Below are 6,000 nucleotides of genomic sequence, written 5' to 3'. Positions count from 1 at the left end.
AGTGATGGAGAGAGAGGGAGGGAGGGAGAGTGGGGGAAAAAGAAAGAAAAATGGAATTTGGTTACTAAGGAGAGCAGTCAGACATCACATGAGGGTCCTGGGGTCAGTCCCCTCTCATACAGGTACATTTTATTGGTTACTTTGGGTGTGGGGAGAGGTGAGATGTAACCGGAAACAATTAAGTGAAATACAGATGGTAGAGATGGTGAGGAGTGGGTAGCAATGGAATCGAGGATGAGGAGAGAGGTGTTTAGAGTTGGACTGGGATCACAATGGATCAGCACAGATATGATGGGCTGAAGGGCTGTTTGACTGGATACAGTCACATGATTTCTCCGAAAAGCAATTGATATGGTCTGGGTTGAGATGAAAGTGAAAGCTCTGAATCTCTATAAAACCAGGGTACGGTATCAGCAGAGATCACCTGAGAGTCTGAATCAGTCAGTCACTGGCCGGGTCACTGACTGGTTCATCATTCACTCTGCCTTTTGCTGTTTTACAGTTTGGTTTAGACGATTCACTGTTGTCTCTGGAATTCAGTTCACCCTCCTTCCAGATATTATTTCTGACAACGTCTGATCGGTGAGATGGTGTGTTGGGAGGCTCGAACACTGCTCTGGTCAGGAGAGAGAGACAGAGAGGTAAGATCAAGAACCAGCAGTGAGGCAGGTAATCCACACGGGAACGATGGGAACGAGGTATAAGAGAAGTGTTAATGGAGTGGGGTTGGTCATATTGGGAGGGATATTGAGGACAAAATGCTGTTGATGGGGTCACTGATCTGGCTTAGGTGAGTATTGGGCTTCAGGGGGAGGCTGAGCTGTGACCAGATGAGTTGTCTCTTGGTAGAAGGGACGTGGGGATAAAGATTCTGAAAGTCAGGGCAGTGGGACTCTCGTCCTGCAGGGTGTAGGAGATCAGGGACATTTCCAATGTCACAGTGACCACACCTGCAGGAAGTGTGTCTGGTTGCTGCTCCTGTCCGACCACATAGAGCAGGTGGGACTGTGGTTGGATTCACTGTGGGATATCCAGGATGGAGAAATGTGGGAGGTGTTTAGTGAGGTGGTTGTAGTGCAGGAAGAGAGAGAGGGGAGATAAGTGGTCACCAGGTCAGTCCCCTCTCAGACAGGTACAATGTATTGGTTACTTTAAGGAGGGTGGGGGTGACGATCATTTGGAGATGAAGGGTTGAGGGAGACAAGTGTGTGAAATGCAGGAGGGAGGGGCTGGGGGTGTGAGGGGAGGGAGGGAGGTAGTGGGAGGGTGTCGGTAAATGAGATCAGTACAGACAGGTACTTACTGATCAGCAAGAATATGATGGGCTGAGGGGGAGTTTGACTTGATACATTCACGTGATTTCTTTGAAAAGCAAAGTTTGTTTACAGTTCAAGTTAAACTGATTGAATCTATCTCTGGAATTCAGTGTGACCACATTCTCCACATTATTTCTGACAGCATGTTTATCAGAGTCATAGACACTTCTAGAGAGAAAGAGGGAGGGAGGGAGAGGCGGAGGAAAGGAGAATGAGGGAGAGGGAAAGTGAAGGGAGTGAGGGTGGGAGAGGGAGGGGAAGGGGAAAAGGAGAGGGAGGGGAGGGGGTGGGAGGGGAAGGAGTGGGAGGGAGGGAAAGAAACGGATGGAAAGGGAGAGGGGTAGAGAGAGAGAGGTGGGGAGGGGGAGGGGTGAGGGGGGTGAGAGGGATGGAATAAGTAAGAAAGAAAATGAATGGAGATTGGTGACTAAGAAGAGCAGTCAGACAGCACATGAGAGTCCTGGGGTCAAATCCTCTAACACGGGTACAATGTAACCATTGGTGGGGGTGGGTTAATGGTGGAATTGTCACTCAGATGAGAGAGGTAGCAGCAGTCTAGTGTGTAAGCCAGGGTACAGGAGAGAGAGTTGGGTGTGTGATCACCAGGAGGGGCAGGGGGTTTGTTAGAGCAGGAATGTCCTGAGGTCCGTCCCCTCTCACACTGGTACATTGTATTGATTACTTTAGGTGTGGGAGGTGTAACTGGAGACAGTTGTGTGAAATACAGATGCTAGTGTCGTTGACCAGTGAGGGGTGGGTAACATTGGAAACGAGGATGAGGAGAGAGGTGGTAGAGTGGGAATGGGAGAGAGTTAGAGTTAGAGAGTCAGATCCATGGATCAGCATGGTTCTGATGGGCTGAAGGTGTCATTGGGGGGCGCTGGGAGCGAACCCGAATACAAGACACAGACACTGAAGTACTGGGAACAGGACTAAGATTATCCAGAAAGCAAGGGAAGTTGGGGGGAAACGACTCTGGGCATTGACACACAGGCCCTGAATGAGACGAGGTTTCAGGGCCAGGGCTAGGACTAAGACTAGGAAAGTGGGAACATGAAACATAGAATAGTACAGCACATTAAAGGCCATTTGGCCCACAATGTTGTGCTAACCCTCAAACTCTGCCTCCCATATAACCTTCACCTTAAATTCCTCCATATACCTGTCTAGTAGTCTCTTAAACTTCACTAGTGTATCTGCCTCCACCACTGACTCAGGCAGTGCATTCCATGCACCAATCACTCTCTGAGTAAAAAACCTTCCTCTAATATCCCCCTTGAACTTCCCTCCCCTTACCTTAAAGCCAAGTCCTCTTGTACTGAGCAGTGGTGCCCTGGGGAAGAGGCGCTGGCTGTCCACTCTGTCTATTCCTCTTAATATCTTGTACACCTCTATCATGTCTCCTCTCATCCTCCTTCTCTCCAAAGAGTAAAGCCCTAGCTCCCTTAATCTCTGATCATAATCCATACTCTCTAAACCAGGCAGCATCCTGGTAAATTTCCTCTGTACCCTTTCCAATGCTTCCACATCCTTCCTATATTGAGGCGACCAGAACTGGACACAGTACTCCAAGTGTGGCCTAACCAGAGTTTTGTAGAGCTGCATCATTACATCGCGACTCTTAAACTCTATCCCTCGACTTATGAAAGCTAACACCCCATAAGCTTTCTTAACTACCCTATCTACCTGTGAGGCAACTTTCAGAGATCTGTGGGCATGTACCTCCAGATCCCTCTGATCCTCCACACTACCAAGTATCCTGCCATTTACTTTGTACTCTGCCTTGGAGTTTGTCCTTCCAAAGTGTACCACCTCACACTTCTCTGGGTTGAACTCCATCTGCCACTTCTCAGCCAACTTCTGCATCCTATCAATGTCTCTCTGCAATCTTTGACAATCCTCCACACTATCTACAACAACAGTAACCTTTGTGCTGTCTGCAAACTTGCCAACCCACCCTTTTACCCCCACATCCAGATTGTTAATAAAAATCACGAAAAGTAGAGGTCCCAGAACAGATCCTTGTGGGACACCACTAGTCACTACCCTCCAATCTGAATGTACTCCCTCCACCATGACCCTCTGCTTTCTGCAGACAAGCCAATTCTGAATCCACCAGGCCAAACTTCCCTGGTTCCCATGCCTTCTGATTTTCTTAATAAGCCTACCATGTGGTACCTTGTCAAATGCCTTACTAAAATCCATATAGATCACATCCACTGCACTACCCTCATCTATATGCCTAGTCACCTCCTCAAAGAACTCTATCAGGCTTGTTAGACATGCTCTGCCCTTCACAAAGCCATGCTGACTGTCCCTGATCAAACCATGATTCTCTAAATGTCCATAGATCCTATCTCTAAGAATCTTTTCCAACAGCTTTCCCATCACAGACGTAAGGCTCACTGGTCTATAATTACCCGGACTATCCCTAGTACCTTTTTTGAACAAGGGGACAACATTTGCCTCCCTCCAATCCTCCGGTACCATTCCCGTGGTCAACAAGGTCATGACCAGGACAAGGAACTAGGAATTATGGTAACTTCTACTTTACAAAAGACCACTCATCAATTTGATGGCCAAAAGAACAGCTTTATCCGGGACGGCAAATGATATTTACAATACAGAGGTTTCCAGGTACCTCGTGCGGCATGGGTGGAGGAACTATATACAATGCATACCGGGAGTAAAAAAGAACAGAAGTAAAAACCCCATCAATCCTGGAAACCTGACTCTTGTTACCAACAGCTTCCCGATTAGTATTAACTTACTTTTAATAATACTCACATTACAACACTTCTCCCCCATTAAAATCCAACATTCCCCAAATATAGAAGAACTGGGAAATAAAAACAGTGGTATCATTAGCAACAGGTTACCAATACAAAAACAGTTAAAAAAAAGTGGCAAGTTCAACATTCAATCTAACAACAAAAGAAACTATCCAATCAAAGATTCAGTCTGTCAGGAGGTTTGTGAGGGTGCTGCGATCTATGCACTACCCCCGGTGACCCAGCAGGCACCGCTGGTGAGGATGTTTTGCGTTGATCTGGTGTTGGGGACATGAGAGGGGTCTGTGTGTCCGCGTGAGAATGTCCCTCCTCTTCAGGGGAATCAGCCCCCTCTGCCAGTGTCTCTCCTTCTAGCAAAGTCACTGGTGGACATGCTTCCCCAGTAGTCTGTCTCACCATTGGAAACTCCAGCGAACTGTCTACCTCTGAGCTGGAATCATGACGCAGGTGCACATGGTCCTGATGTCTGCAGAAACCATGCCCAGTCAGCTTAACAACATAGGAGATTGGACCACTCTGCTTAAGAATAACCCCAGGTAGCCATTGCTGATTGTTTCTCACATAGACCTTGTTATCTGGTTTTAACTGTCTCTCTCACGCATGTTGATCATGTCCCTCCTTCTGCTTTTCCTGCTTTCTCTCCACTTTTGCCTTCATGTCCAGGCGCAGCAGGTCCAATCTTGACTTAGGCCTACGCCCCATCAGCATCTCTGCTGGAGTGCGTGCAGTCATAGTCTGTGGAGAGGCGGTATTTAAACAGCAAACGTGAAAGCCGGGTACTAAGAGAATCCCCTGTCATCTACTTCAGGCTTTCCTTCATCGTCTGAACAACCTGCTCAGCCAAACCATTTGCGGCTGGGTGGAAAGGAGCCGTCCAAATGTGACGAATGTCATTCTGCCGCATGAACTCACTGAACAGCTCACTGGTGAACGTCGGGCCATTATCAGTGACCAGAGTGTCAGGCAACCCGTGGACTGCAAACACTTGCCTGAGTTTGTCTATGGTTGAGGGGGCTGTGATGTTGCTCATGATGTGAGCTTCGATCCATTTGGAATGCGCATCTACCATTACAAGAAACATCTGCCCCATAAAGGGGCCAGCAAAGTTCAAATGTAGCCTAGACCAGGGGTAGACTGGCCACTCCCATGGGTGCAAAGGAGCTGGTGGTGGCATGTTCTGATTGGTCTGACATTGCGTGCATGATTTTACCTTGTTCTCCAGATCCTGATCCATTCTTGGCCACCAGACGTAGGATCTTGCAAGGCTTTTCATTCGAGATACCCCTGGGTGAGTCTCATGAATTTCCTCCACAATCTGTGAATGGCCAGGGGGAGGCATGATGACCCTCACCCCCCAGAAAATGCAGCCATCCTGCAGACTCAGTTCGGTCTTGCGTTTGGCTTAAGGCCTCAGTTCCTCTCCTTCCATGACTCTGGGCCAACCTTGTAAAAGGAAAATCTTGACTTGAGACAGGACGGGTCCCTCTCTGTCCATTGCTTGATCTGGGTCACCTTTACAGGTGTCTCTGACAGCCTCTCCAATGAAAACACAGTCTCTGGAGGCACATATGTAGTAACAGGTGACTCAGGTAAAGGTAGTCGACTCAGCACATCGGCGTTTGCATTATCCCCACCCGCTCTGTACACTAGTGGTCGCCAACCTGTCAATCGCAATCAACTGGTTGATCTTTGAGACTTTCCCAGTAGATCCCGAAAAAAAAAAGATAAATAAGTACACAAATACTGTTGAGAGATTGTTTCCGGGTTGCGGGGATTTAGTTCCATTCTTTCTGGCCAGTGCGCCTGTGTGTAACTCCCCCGCCACGCACGACACAGTGTCATTCATTGGTCCCCAACCACCGGGCCGCGAGGAAATGATATGAGTCAGCTGC

General features: G+C 48.1%; 1 protein-coding gene across 2 annotated transcripts in view; it reads left to right on the top strand.

Moving 5' to 3' along the window:
• Positions 1-436: 436 nt before the first annotated feature.
• LOC140726101 (uncharacterized) overlaps positions 437-6,000 on the top strand; it is a 129,302-nt gene continuing 123,738 nt past the window's right edge. For both annotated transcript variants that reach the window (XR_012098570.1, XM_073042055.1), the window contains exon 1: positions 437-641. The gene's annotated coding sequence lies outside the window, so the exon portion shown is untranslated. The remainder of the gene's footprint in view (positions 642-6,000) is intronic.

The sequence above is a fragment of the Hemitrygon akajei genome, chromosome 4 (assembly GCF_048418815.1).
Source record: "Hemitrygon akajei chromosome 4, sHemAka1.3, whole genome shotgun sequence".
In the NCBI taxonomy this organism is placed as follows: Eukaryota; Metazoa; Chordata; class Chondrichthyes; order Myliobatiformes; family Dasyatidae; genus Hemitrygon; species Hemitrygon akajei.
The sequence above is the reverse complement of the archived record's forward strand: the minus strand, read 5'-3'. Positions and strand labels throughout refer to the sequence as shown.